Raw genomic sequence first — 12823 nt, forward strand, 5'->3', positions numbered from 1 at the left:
CTGAGTTCCCAGATCTGCCGGTGTGGTATCTGCCGATCATAATTTGCGCAAGCCTTTTTATCTGATTCAGTGGCATGCAAAGCTAAAGTACGGGACCATTTAGTGGTTTCTTCCTCATCTACGTGCGCGCGGTTTAAGTCTCCTTATACTGCCTTGAAATGGATCCAGAGGTGACCGGCAAAGGAGGTCGGGTGTTCCCCTTATCCCAATATTTAGAAGCCAATATTGCTCAAATCCTCTAATTGTTAAATAATGGACATATGGTCAGTAAGAGGGAAGGATCATTTTGTCTGACATGAACAACTCACTTAAGACAGGTCATCTGGGTAAAGGGGCAGTAGATCCTCACCTACGTGACACAGGCCAACCTTGCTGTCGGCGACTGCTCTCTCCTCGGTCATCCCTGCGATTTCCAGGGCTCGTTCCTCATCGAAGGTGAGGGCTCTGATCTCTGGCATCCCAACCATTCGTCTTGGCCCTTTCTCACTTATTATGGCTATCATCTCCTGCGGGGATAAAGAGAGAACATTATGAGCCGTATGCTTAAAGGGTCAGCTGGGTCTCGCAGAAGGCACTGCCTTTGGACATGAAGGGGTTGTGCTAGTGGGTGGCAGGGAGTTCTGAGGAACAAGCTCAAAGATGGGGTTGGGTTCTCCATTCTGGAGACTAAGTCCCCATGCCGACAGGAAAATAGCCATCAATTCCCTGTCCTGGGGGGGGGGGGGGGGGGGGGGCTAGCAGGACGGCAGCATGTAGCTCCCGGCTCTAACTGCTGATATGGCCTGGAGAGTTGTTGGGTCCGTGGCTGCGAATGCGCATGGCGGCGGCGGCCTACAGCGGCCGCGCCATGCTTGATGGCGGATGCCGCTCGCGCCCCGGCCTGCAAAATAGTCCCCCCCCTTCTGCCGGCTTGCGCGCCCCAGACCTCCCCACCACAGTCTCCCAGCCCTGAATATGTCCACCCTTGCCCGCGGATTGACCCTCCCCCAACTGTGGCGGCGCTGGACTGAGTCCGCAGCTGCCACGCTAAGTTCCCGACGGGTGAGACCGCATGCGAACCACGCCGCGGGAACTCGGCCGGTCGGGGACGGAGCATCGCTTTTCATGATGAAAGCGGCGCAGCCCCCGATTTTGGCGTCATCGGGGATTCTCCGCCCCGTCGCCGGAAGCGATTTTGGCGTCGGGGATCGGAGAATCCAGCCCCAGATGTGGGGAGGGTGCGCGCCTGTCAACCAGTGATTGGTGGTTGGTGGGGTTTTGAAATTTGAAGAATGGCAGGCTGAACTGATGCCAGGAGATAGGTGGTAACTTACCCTTGCAGCTCGGTGGAGGTCGTTGGTCTTCTTCTGACATTGGACGGTGGCTCTTCTGGTCATGCTGCCCACACTGACAGCCGCTGCCACTGCCTCCCAGGTGGCACTGCTGACCCTGCTGCTGGTCCTCCGATCCCCTCGGGGGAACAGGATGCCTTGCCTCTCATTCAAAGCGTCGAGTCGCCTGGCCATACATGCCCAAAATGACGCTGAGAAATGTTTCCGTTTATCGCGCTCAATAACTTTTCAGTAACGAATTGAATTTGCAATGCTGATGGACCCCAATTGAAATGCTTCCTAACTGTCTTTCAGATGCTGACTGATGGGCTGTACATTGGCGGTATTTTCCTGAAGGGAGAAATATCCAAATCTGGTTTTATATAGTTAAAAGAATTTTATCAATTATAGAACTGTTCTATCATAATCAGTCACCTTAGTATTCGGAAGTTTGATGTGCTCGTGCTTTTACATGCAATGTTCAAAATAAAACATTTTTCACTGGCATGATGAATAGGGGCTGGATTCTCCGCCGTCGGGATGCTCCGTTTTGCTGTCAGCCTGGGGATTTCCTGATGCATGGGGCTGCCCCACAATGGGAAACTCCATTGACCAGCCGGCGAAATGGAGCATCCCGCTGGCGTGCTGAACCAGAAATCTGGTGGGGAGGGAGGGAGAATCCAGCCCAGGATCTTTGATTCAAACAGATATCATGAGCAGATTATGAATGTTAGATTCCAGAAAAATGACTTAGACCAGTACACAGTGATACTGGTGAAACAAAATAGAACGATATGGGCGCGATCTACCAGCCACATCCCTCCTGAACCGAGATGTGACGCAGCCGGTAGATGCCGGGGTAGGCCTCTTCCGGGATATAACCGGCTCGCCACGACTCGCGAGATCTAATAGGATCACGCGAGAGGTTGCAATCTGGACCCCACCCATTGTGGGCGGGATCTGTATTTGGCAAATCTGTATATTTGCGTAGCAATTCTCACTCTAATATGCGCTTGCCTGATCAACCCGAGGCTTTAGCATTTAACCCTTTGTCTTGGAGATCTTTGGTGAGTGCTGTTCAGTACTGGTTCTCACAAACGGGGACCAGGCAGGGTTGCACTTGGAGGGGTTTCCCAGGAGATTAGAGGCCCCTGGTGGTTGAGGCCCCAGGTGGCACTGCAAGATTGGCAGGGGCACAGGCAGGCTGACATTGTGGATTGGGCCCGGGGTGCCTTGTCCTTTTGGGAGGGGAGGAGCCTAAGGAGTCCCTAACAGGTAAATTGGGGCATTGGGGGGGATCCAGGGATTGTGTCGGGGATTTGGGGCTTCCCGATCTTCAACTGCACTGAGGAATTCCGGCGAGCTGAGCTCCTCAGTGCAGGAAATGTGACTGAGTGCGGCCTTGGTGGGGGGGGGGGGTGGGGGGTGAGGCCTTTCCCGCGGTGTTCCTCGCTAGGCCACCTAAAGAAAAAGAGTGCCGTTAGATAGCGGGGTCGTTCCTGCTGCTACAAGCGCTGGGAGTTTTTCTTTTGTTAGATCGGGCCCTATAACTTAATTATACAGTTTATGCCAGGCCATGGAGAGATAACCGAGTTAGTGGTCCATGTTAACCACAAGCCATAAATTTATAAGAAATTTGTTTGTGAAGAAAGAATTTAGAAAGTGTAAAACGACTGTTAATATTCAACTTTGTAATAAATTACAGATGTGTAGTCACCATCTTGCAGAGCAAGTGATTCTCACTACAGCAGGCAGCAGGCTGCAGCAGCCTATACCTGTGATCCTCTAGGAACCGAAATTACTCTAAAAAAAACTGGGCAGTGAGAGGCCTGCGCTGCGTCTTCACAAATGAAAATTAATTGAACAGGGCTAAATACAATATTATTTTAAGGAACGTTAAACACCATCTGTCAGAAACTCTAGAATCTTCGGAAAATAGTGATTTGAAAAAAATATTATTTTTATCCAAGGAGAGGTGCCCTGCTACTTTAATGAAAACACTCAATGTCGGAGTATTGTTTCTGCTGTGCTGTGAAACTTCTCAGACGTCATTTGAAGCCAAATTGTTATTTATTTGAAGAATATTGTTGAACACTTCATCCACTATCAAAGCTGCCTAAGCTCCACATGTTTTTCCTTCATTAACCTTTCGATTGCTCGTTTCCTCAGGGAATTACATCCAGTATTTTTCAAATTTTCAACTCACAGAATGTGGTGATAAAATAAACACGAACCTTACAGTCATAAAGTTATTAGGCATAGGCTACTATATATTTAATCCGACCATACTGAGAGAAACAGTTAATCCAGAGTGTTAAATGAAAGAAAACCAATATAGCTTTACTTGCCCTCCCTTCTTTTACGCCATCCCATCTTCTTCCCTAATTTCACTAGTTTAAGTTAAATTTGGCTTTCATTTCTGTAACTTTGACACTTCCACTTGTCTGTTTTCCTCTGACTCTAGGGGCGGGGTTCTCCATCGGCCGACGCCGGAATCTGGAAACGCGATTGGGCGGAGAATCAGTTTAGATGCCAAAATTGTGGCGGGCACCAGTTTCATGCTAAATCATAATTCTCTGGAGCCTCGACAGCGGCGTCAATGCGTTCCACTCCGCACGTACAGTAAGCGCCGTTGGCATATCATTAGCGGTCCACCACCTCCACTGGGGCGAATTCCCGACGGCGAGAGGTTCACTTGTGCTTTTTAAAATTGTGAAACAGGCGCCGTGGCTGCTGAGGGAGAGAGAGGTTAGGGAAAGTGTTCAACATCACCATAGTTTGCCGACAGTTGTGCGCTGGCCGGGGGAGCTTCTGCTAGAGCCGGGAGGGTGGCCAGGAGGTGGGCTGTGGGGTCGGGGTTGACGGGCACGGAGTACTATTGCTGCGGCTTGCAACACAACCGTGCAGCTGCGCACGCTGCTGACGGCCCACTGTGAACTTAGAGCCACAGGTCGGGGACACCCCACCTAGGTGCCCTCTGCCCCCAGCTGACCCATCAGTGGGATGGGTGTATTGCAGTGCAACCAGTGCCATCTTGTTGGCTGGGATGTGTGTGTGGGGAGTGTTATATGTATATGTGGCTGCAGCTTGTCAGCCTCCCGAGTGTCAATAACGGACAAAGTGAATCTGGCACTGTTTCTAATTGGAATCGATTGTGGTCCATGTGGCGCCGGTGCTAGCCCCTCCTCAGTCACTGAATCGGTCCAAGGGTGGCACCAGTTTTACTGTCGTGGAATTCCATGAATCGTGCCCCGCCGTCAACATTTAGTCTGAGGAACGGAGAATCCCACTGCAGGTCTCTCCCTCCATCGTGGATTTGAGCTCACATGGCACTGCAAGTTTACAGGCCAATTTGTAAGATGCACTTCAGAAAAATAAAAGTGCCATGGCCACAACATTGGAGCAAAGAAAGAACTTTTATTGATGTAGCCACACAGAAAGATTTTAGATGTGCAGCAAAACGCTGACCTGAGGATAGAGCCAGGAATACTTAAGACCATTCCAATGTTAGACGTTTTAGTTGCTGTGATACGAAGAGTCTAAAGTTCTGCTCCTTTTTCACCAACACACATTTATTTAATTCCAACAGCCTTTGCACAAAACTCTAACTATACATCACCTGACAGAGGCCACCTGAAGCCCCTTTACATATCAGTGTCAATTAATGGATACATAACATAAATGAGACAACTAATTGCATGTCTCTTAACCCATTACTTAACATCCAACTGAGTGGCTCCCGGTGCTATTCCAAATTGTTCCTCCTATTATTTGATTCACCGAGACAAATGATTCACAAAGACTTCAAAGGCCTACCGAGAAAGCATTTAAAACTGTGTTGGCTAGCCTGGGAAATACCCAATAAATTTTCATGTGGCTAATATCAATCCACTTTCCCGATCAATGCAATTGTGAGATGCATGCAGCATGCAGAACCAACATCTGCTTGTTCCATAAGTTGCCGGCGTACCAAGAATTCCTACAGTGCAGAAGGTGGCCATTCGACCCATCGAGTCTTCACTGACCCTCTGAAAGAGCATCCTACCTAGACCCGTTCCCCCCCCCAAACCCCCATCACCCCACATAAAATGCACATCCTTGGTCACTAGAATAACCAATCCACCTAATGTGTCCATCTTTTGGACTGTGGGAGGAAACCGGAGTACCCAGAGGAAACCCGTGCAAACATGGGGAGAACGTGCAAGCTCCACCAAGACAACAAGGTTGGAATTGAACCCAGGTCGCTGGTGCTGTGAGGCAGCACTGCTGACCATTGTGCCATCATGCCACCCCACCTATGTGCTTTGAAACCATTGGATTTAAAGTACAGTTCATGTTAATTACTGTTTGTGTGGTCTTGTAGCCTGCATTTGAACGAGTTAATCTGATTGCAGGAAGAATGTTGGTCAAGGCACTAAAAGGTCTGACTACTATTATGGGCCAGGGTTTAGAGAACACCAAAGTATTTTATGGAGTTCACCTGACCCACAACTTTGAATAGATTTTGGTTATGAGGAGCACAAGGGCCCACTTTACAGGTGTGATGTAACAGAGAACTAAAAGTATTTTAAAACAAAAACAATGTTTATCTTATGAATCCAATTAACATTTTATAAACCCACAGTAAACATCTACCCAAGTACCAACACTGATAACCCCTAAAAAAGATACAGTACTCTATAGATAACCCTTAATAACTTTCCAAACAACATCCATAAGTCAAAAAACCCTTTTTAACAAAGACCTTTCTTACAGAAACAGGTATTACTTTGAAATCATCAAGTGATCTGGAGACCTTCTTTAGATTGCAGAGAGAGAGATCATTACACATCTACTTGCTTTGAATACAGCTCTCCAACTGAAAGCGAAACTAAACACAGAGCCCAAAACAGCTCCCAGCTCAAAGCGAAAGTAAAAAGCAGAGCAGAGCTCAGCTCCACCCACACAATGACATCACTGCAGCCACTTAAGAAGACAAACATTTCTTAAAGTGACATTCACATTACACTACTCTTCATCAAAGTGCCATGGGGATTTTGTACCCACTTGAGATGAGCTACATGATAAATTGCTAGCAGCTTTCCAGAAATTAAATACATTAATCATTTTTTTCTGTCTATGTCAAATGTCAGTGTGAGAAAGTAATAACGTGATCAAAACCCTTGTCTCCAGCTTAAATGATTATTATGATTGTGTTTGTTTCGCCATCTTAATTTGGTGATAATGGCAAAGTTTCAACTCAAGGAATCAAAAAGATGTCATTCTTGTTATTTGAAGAGGAGAAATGTCTTCACTCAGTGAGTGGTGAACCTTTAGAATTCTCTACCTCAGAGAGCTGTGGTCAGGCTCAATCATGGACTTATAGGAATAGTGCAGGAAAATAGCATTGAGGCAGAAGATCAACCATGATCCAATTGGATGGTGGAGAATGCTCGAGGGGCTGAATGACCCTCTGCTGCTTCTGTGGTGCTTCTTATATTCAGGTGCTGCCAGGTATACTGCAAATGAGAAATTGGTAGTGATCCACCTGCATTGGAGTCTCTGCTTTTGCTTCATTGTTTATAAATGATGGTCACAATCTTGCAGATTTATTAAGTTCTTGGATGGCGGGACCAGTTCCAGGTCCCAATCCCACTTGTGTCAGTGGTGCATCATCTGCACAATCCTACGGGAAGCGACCAATGAACAGACTGCCTCCCCATTCGCCATCCATGCGATTCAGGACACTGTACATAAGGGAATGGCAGCAGCCTGTCTGCCCCACCCCTAATAAATTTGACTCCTCCAAAAACAATATCAATACTTCACACCTCTTCTCCCTTAGCTCTGTCACTGGTCTCAGAGAAATGACTTATTTGTGGAGGACCATTTGTTTTGAGTCCCTTTAGCATGTCTTAAGACTTCCAGTTGATTTATCCTGAGTATTGCCATGACGGGAGAGCATTGGACATGAATATGCGAGTTAAGAGCACGTGGAGGGCATTTGGCCCCTCGAGCCTGCTCCGCCATTCAATAAGATCATGGCTGTTTTGATTGTGGCCCCCAATGCCACTATCCTGCCTACTGTGATACCCTTTGATTCCCTTGTTAGATAAGAATCTATCTCCCACTGCCTTAAGAATATTCAATGACCCTGCCCTTGTGATATTGTGGTCAACGAATATCATAGTATTCATTCGGAAATTAACTACTAACTATACAATGTAGAAGGAGGCCATTCAGCCCATCGAGTCTGCACCGACTCTCTGAAACAGCACCCTACCTAGGCCCACTCCCACACACTCCCTGTAACCCCTACTAACCTACACATCTTTAGACACTAGGGGGCAATTTAGCATGGCTAGTCCACCTAACCTGCATACCTTTGGACTGTGGGAGGAAACCGGAGCACCGGGAGGAAACCCACACAGACACAGGGAGAAAGTGTAAACTCTATACAGACAGTCATCCAAAGCCGGAATTGAACTCGGCTCCCTGGTGCTGTGAGGTAGTAGTGCGAACCACTGTGCCACCGTGCCACAGGCTCAGATTCTGCTTTCTTTACATCTCTTCATCTGCCTTCTTGTACTTCTAAAATATTTATTGACTGTGGTATTTTGTATCTCCAGTTATATAAGTCCTTATTTGGCACTCTGTTCATCCTCTTATCATATTTCCGTGTATTCTGTATTCATCTTTCTCCCTACAGAATTTTGATATGTTAATCTTATTTGGGTTTGATTAATTTGTTAATTCATTTAGCCCTGGACTAATCCTTATCGATTTGCTCCATTGTTGACTTGAATGTCGGTCAGTTGTGATTGGCCTCCTCTGACCTGATGAGCTCCTGACGCTCTGTGGAACAACATCTGTGAGGCCATCTCAGAGAGCTGCAGACTTCTACAAACTAAATCTGATGAAAAAATGCAACAAAATGTGTTCAGGCAGCACATTCAAATACCCGACAGCAGAACACAGAAAGGATCCGTCCCTGACACCTTTTTTTATTTTATCTCAGCCCTGACATCCCCCGAGATTGAGGCTGTAGCTAAAACGTAAAACCCACCTGGCCAATTGGCCCGTCCGCCAACTGTAAAAATAGACAGACCACATAAAATCGCATTCAATCATTCCTTATTGGGCTTAATTGCCTGTTTAATCGTTGGCGGTCACATTTCCAACTCACTCGTGTGCCTGTCAACTGAAATATTGCACGAGTGCGCAATAGTGTCGGGATGCACATTCTGCGGAATTATCCGTTCCTGAGGCTAAGCAGTTGATGTGGTGTATATGGATTTCAGTAAAGCGTTTGATAAGGTTTCCCACGGTAGGCTACTGAAGAAAATACAGAGGCATGGGATTCAGGGTGATTTAGCAGTTTGGATCAGAAATTGGCTAGCTGGAAGAAGACAAAGGGTGGTGGTTGATGGGAAATGTCCAGACTGGAGTCCAGTTACTAGTGGTGTACCACAAGGATCTGTTTTGGGGCCACTGCTGTTTGTCATTTTTATAAATGACCTGGAGGAGGGCGTAGAAGGATGGGTGAGTAAATTTGCAGATGACACTAAAGTCGGTGGAGTTGTGGACAGTGCGGACAGATGTTACAAGTTACAGAGGGACATAGCTGCAGCGCTGGGCTGAGAGGTGGCAAATGGAGTTTAATGCAGAAAAGTGTGAGGTGATTCATTTTGGAAGGAATAACAGGAAGACAGAGTACTGGGCTAATGGTAAGATTCTTGGCAGTGTGGATGAGCAGAGAGATCTCGGTATCCATTAGATAGATACCTGAAAGTTGCCACCCAAGTTGAGAGGGTTGTTAAGAAGGCGTATGGTGTGTTAACTTTTATTGGTAGAGGGATTGAGTTTCGGAGCCATGAGGTCATGTTGTACCTGTACAAAACTCTGGTGCGGCCGCATTTGGAGTATTGCGTGCAATTCTGTTCGCCGCATTATAGGAAGGATGTGGAAGCATTGGAAAGGGTGCAGAGGAGATTTACCAGAATGTTGCCTGGTATGGAGGGAAGATCTTATGAGGAAAGGCTGAGGGACTTGAGGCTGTTTTCGTTAGAGAGAAGAAGGTTAAGAGGTGACTTAATTGAGGCATACAAGATGATCAGAGGATTGGATAGGGTGGACAGTGAGAGCCTTCTTCCTCAGATGGTGATGTCTAGCACGAGGGGACATAGCTTTAAATTGAGGGTAGATAGATATAAGACAGATGTCAGAGGTAGGTTCTTTACTCAGAGAGTAGTAAGGGCGTGGAATGCCCTGCCTGCAACAATAGTGGACTCGCCAACACTATAGGCATTCAAATGGTCATTGGATAGACATATGGACGATAAGGGAATAGTGTAGATGGGCTTTAGAGTGGTTTCACAGGTCAGAGCAACATCCCCCCAGCCCTAGCAGCAGCACTCCAGCCAGCGGCACGGATTCTGGACGAGTGTGGTGGCGCTGGATACTGTGCGCAGCTGGCACGCCAGGTTCCCGACCGCTGGGACCACACGTGGCCTGCACCGTCGGAATTCGGCCCATCAGGGATGGAGCATCATGGGTGGGTCAGCTGATGACCTGCCAATGGCCTTGCGACTGCATGCAGCACACATCCCGATGATGCCGATCTGGAGGGGGCAGAGCATCGCGACCTGGCGTCAAACCGCTGCCTGCCCCAAATCTGGCGTCAGAAGCCATTCTCCGCCCGACCGCCGATCCCAATTTCGGCGTCGGGCTACGGAGAATCCAGGCCACTGTCTTTTTGCACAATTTCACCCGCTTCCGGGTGGGGTGCGCGCCTGCTGTAACAATGTAAAATTCTAGCCATGGTTTTGTGACACTTAAGGAATTCGTTAAGCGAGTGCACATTCCATTTACTTTCCTAATTAATTGCTGCGCTTGCATGCTGATATTTTGTGATGTTTGTACAAGGACACCCAGATCACGGCACTGCACTGCAGGATTCTGCAGTTTATCTTAATTTAAATAATACTTTGCTTTTCTCTTCTTGCCACCAATGTAGACAATCTCACATTTTCCCACAGTTTGCACTATCTGTCAGATTTTTGCCTATTCACTTACCCTATATATATCTCTTTGCAAAGGGTCAGATTTTCACTCCTGAGATGGGTTGGTTGCGTCAGGGAATTTGCTGGCACAGCGCACCTGCCGTGGGAAAATGTGCCCTGAATGGTATAAATATTTTACTTCACTTGTCCCACTTGTTTGGCTAAATATAAGGCTTCATGACCCTCACACCTAACTCCCAACCCACTCCAATGCTCAATCCATACCAACCCAGGCCTCCTATCCACCAGCCATTTGCCCATACATCCTCCGTGCCAACTCACCCATTATCCACCATGGGCAGATCACAGGAGCCACGCTAGAACAGATTTTTTTTCAATGCTCAGTGATACAGGCAAGATGACTTTTTAATGTTCAAATCACTTGACAGTTTGATAGTTCTACAAACCTGATTGAATGATTGATATTTATTGTTACATGTACCGAAGTACAGTGAAAAGTATTTTTCTGCGGCCAAGGGAAAGTACATAGTGCGTACATTGTAGACAAAAGAATAATTGGCAGAGCATATTGACAAATGGTACATCGACAAACAGTGATTGGTTACAGTGCGGAACAAGGGCCACACAAGAGCAGCATAGGGTGTCGTGAATAGTGTTCTTACAGGGAACAGATCAGTCCGAGGGAGAGTCGTTGAGAACTCTAGTAGCTGTGGGGAAGAAGCTGTTCCTATGTCTGGATGTGCGGGTCTTCAGACTTCTGTATCTTCTGCCTGATGGAAGGGTCTGGAAAAGGGCAAAGCCTGGGTGTGAGGGATCTCTGACAATGCACTCTGCCTTCCTGAGGCTGTGGGAGATGTAGACAGAATCAATGGGAGGATGGCAAGCTTGTGTGATATGTTGGGCTGAGTTCACCACACTGCAGTTTCTTGCGACCTTGGGCTGAGCAGTTGCCATACCAGGCTGTAATGCAGCCAGATATGATGCTCTCTATGGCACATCTGTAGAAGTTTGTGAGAGTCGATGCAGACATGCCGAATTTCTTTAGTTTCCCTATGACGTAGAGGCATTGTTGGGCTTTCTTGACAGTTGCATCAACATGAGTGGATCAGGACCTTTCGGGAGCAGACAGGAGCGGACCTGCATGGGGCACTGCTGTAGGGGAGAGGATAAAGGCAGCGCCAGGCTCGAGGCCTTCACTTACCTTCCAGGAGCAGAGAGGAGCGGACCTGCGTGGGGCACTGCTGCAGGGGAGAGGATAAAGGCAGCGCCAGGCTCGAGGCCTTCACTTACCTTCCGGGAGCAGAGAGGAGCGGACCTGCGCTGTGCTGCAGGTAGGACAGCTGCAAAATTGAAAAGAATCCTGGTAAAGTGACGTCACAGGAGACTGTGACCTGATTGGCTGAAAGGCAGACTGGGCTAAATTTGAATATTTGTGGAGTTACTAGTTTTAATTTGATTCAGGAAGGGAATGGGTGACCACCAGGCAGAGCAAGAGAGCGAGGCAAGTAGTGCAGGAATCTTGGGCCATTCCCCTGCAGAACAGATATACCGCTTTGGATACTGTTGAGGGGAATGGCCTCTCAGGGGAAAACAGCAACAGCCAAACTTGTGGCACCACGGTTGGCTCTGCTGCACAGGGGAGGGGTGATAAGTGTGACAGTACAATAGTTATAGGGGATTCAATTGTAAGGGGAATAGACAGGCGTTTCTGTGGCCGCAAACGAGACTCCAGGATGGTATGTTGCCTCCCTGGTGCTAGGGTCAAGGACGTCTCGGAGCAGGTACAGGACATTCTGGAGGGGGAGGGGGAGCAGCCAGTGATCCTGGTACACGTCGGTACAAATGACATAGCTAAAAAAAGGGACGAGGTCCTAAAAGCAGAATACAGGTAGCTAGGAAGGAAGTTAAGAAATCGGACCTCAAAGGTAGTGATCTCAGGATTACTACCGTTGCCACGTGCTAGTCAGAGTAGAAATGACAGGATATATAGGATGAATACGTGGCTGAAGGGATGGTGTCAGGGGGAGGGTTTCAGATTCCTGGGGCATTAGGACCGGTTCTGGGGGAGGTGGGACCTGTACAAACTGGAAGGGTTACACCTGGGCAGGACTGGAACTGATGTCTTAGGGGGGCTGTTTGCTAGAGTGGTTGGGGAGTGTTTAAACTAATGTGTTAGAGGGATGGGAAACGATGTAGGAAGTCGGAAGGTAGTAAAACAGGGACAGAAAAGGCAGTAAGGCGGAAAGTGTAAGGCAGAGAAGCCATAGTCAAAAATCAAAAAGGGCGACAGTACAAGGTACAGTGACTGAGGGGAGCTCAGTGAATAGGCCCAGTAATACTAAAAGGAATAAAACGGGAAGTAAAAACATAAATGGAAAGAGACGTGGCAGGTTGTTACATGAAGATATGGGTTCAACGACAAGGAAAATTAGGAGAAACGTTAAGAGGAAAAATAACTTAGGAGAGGTTACTGATTGAGGTGTTAAGATTCAAAACAGAGGTATAAAAGCC

The 12823-nt window shown here is 47.6% G+C and overlaps 1 long non-coding RNA gene across 1 annotated transcript in view; it reads right to left on the reverse strand.

Moving 5' to 3' along the window:
* The window catches only part of LOC140410697 (uncharacterized), a 122146-nt gene that overhangs the window by 13235 nt on the left and 96088 nt on the right, over positions 1-12823 (reverse strand). The window contains exon 2 of the long non-coding RNA XR_011940707.1: positions 350-506. This is a non-coding gene — a long non-coding RNA (uncharacterized lncRNA). The remainder of the gene's footprint in view (positions 1-349; positions 507-12823) is intronic.

Source organism: Scyliorhinus torazame, chromosome 4 (assembly GCF_047496885.1).
Source record: "Scyliorhinus torazame isolate Kashiwa2021f chromosome 4, sScyTor2.1, whole genome shotgun sequence".
NCBI lineage: Eukaryota > Metazoa > Chordata > Chondrichthyes > Carcharhiniformes > Scyliorhinidae > Scyliorhinus > Scyliorhinus torazame.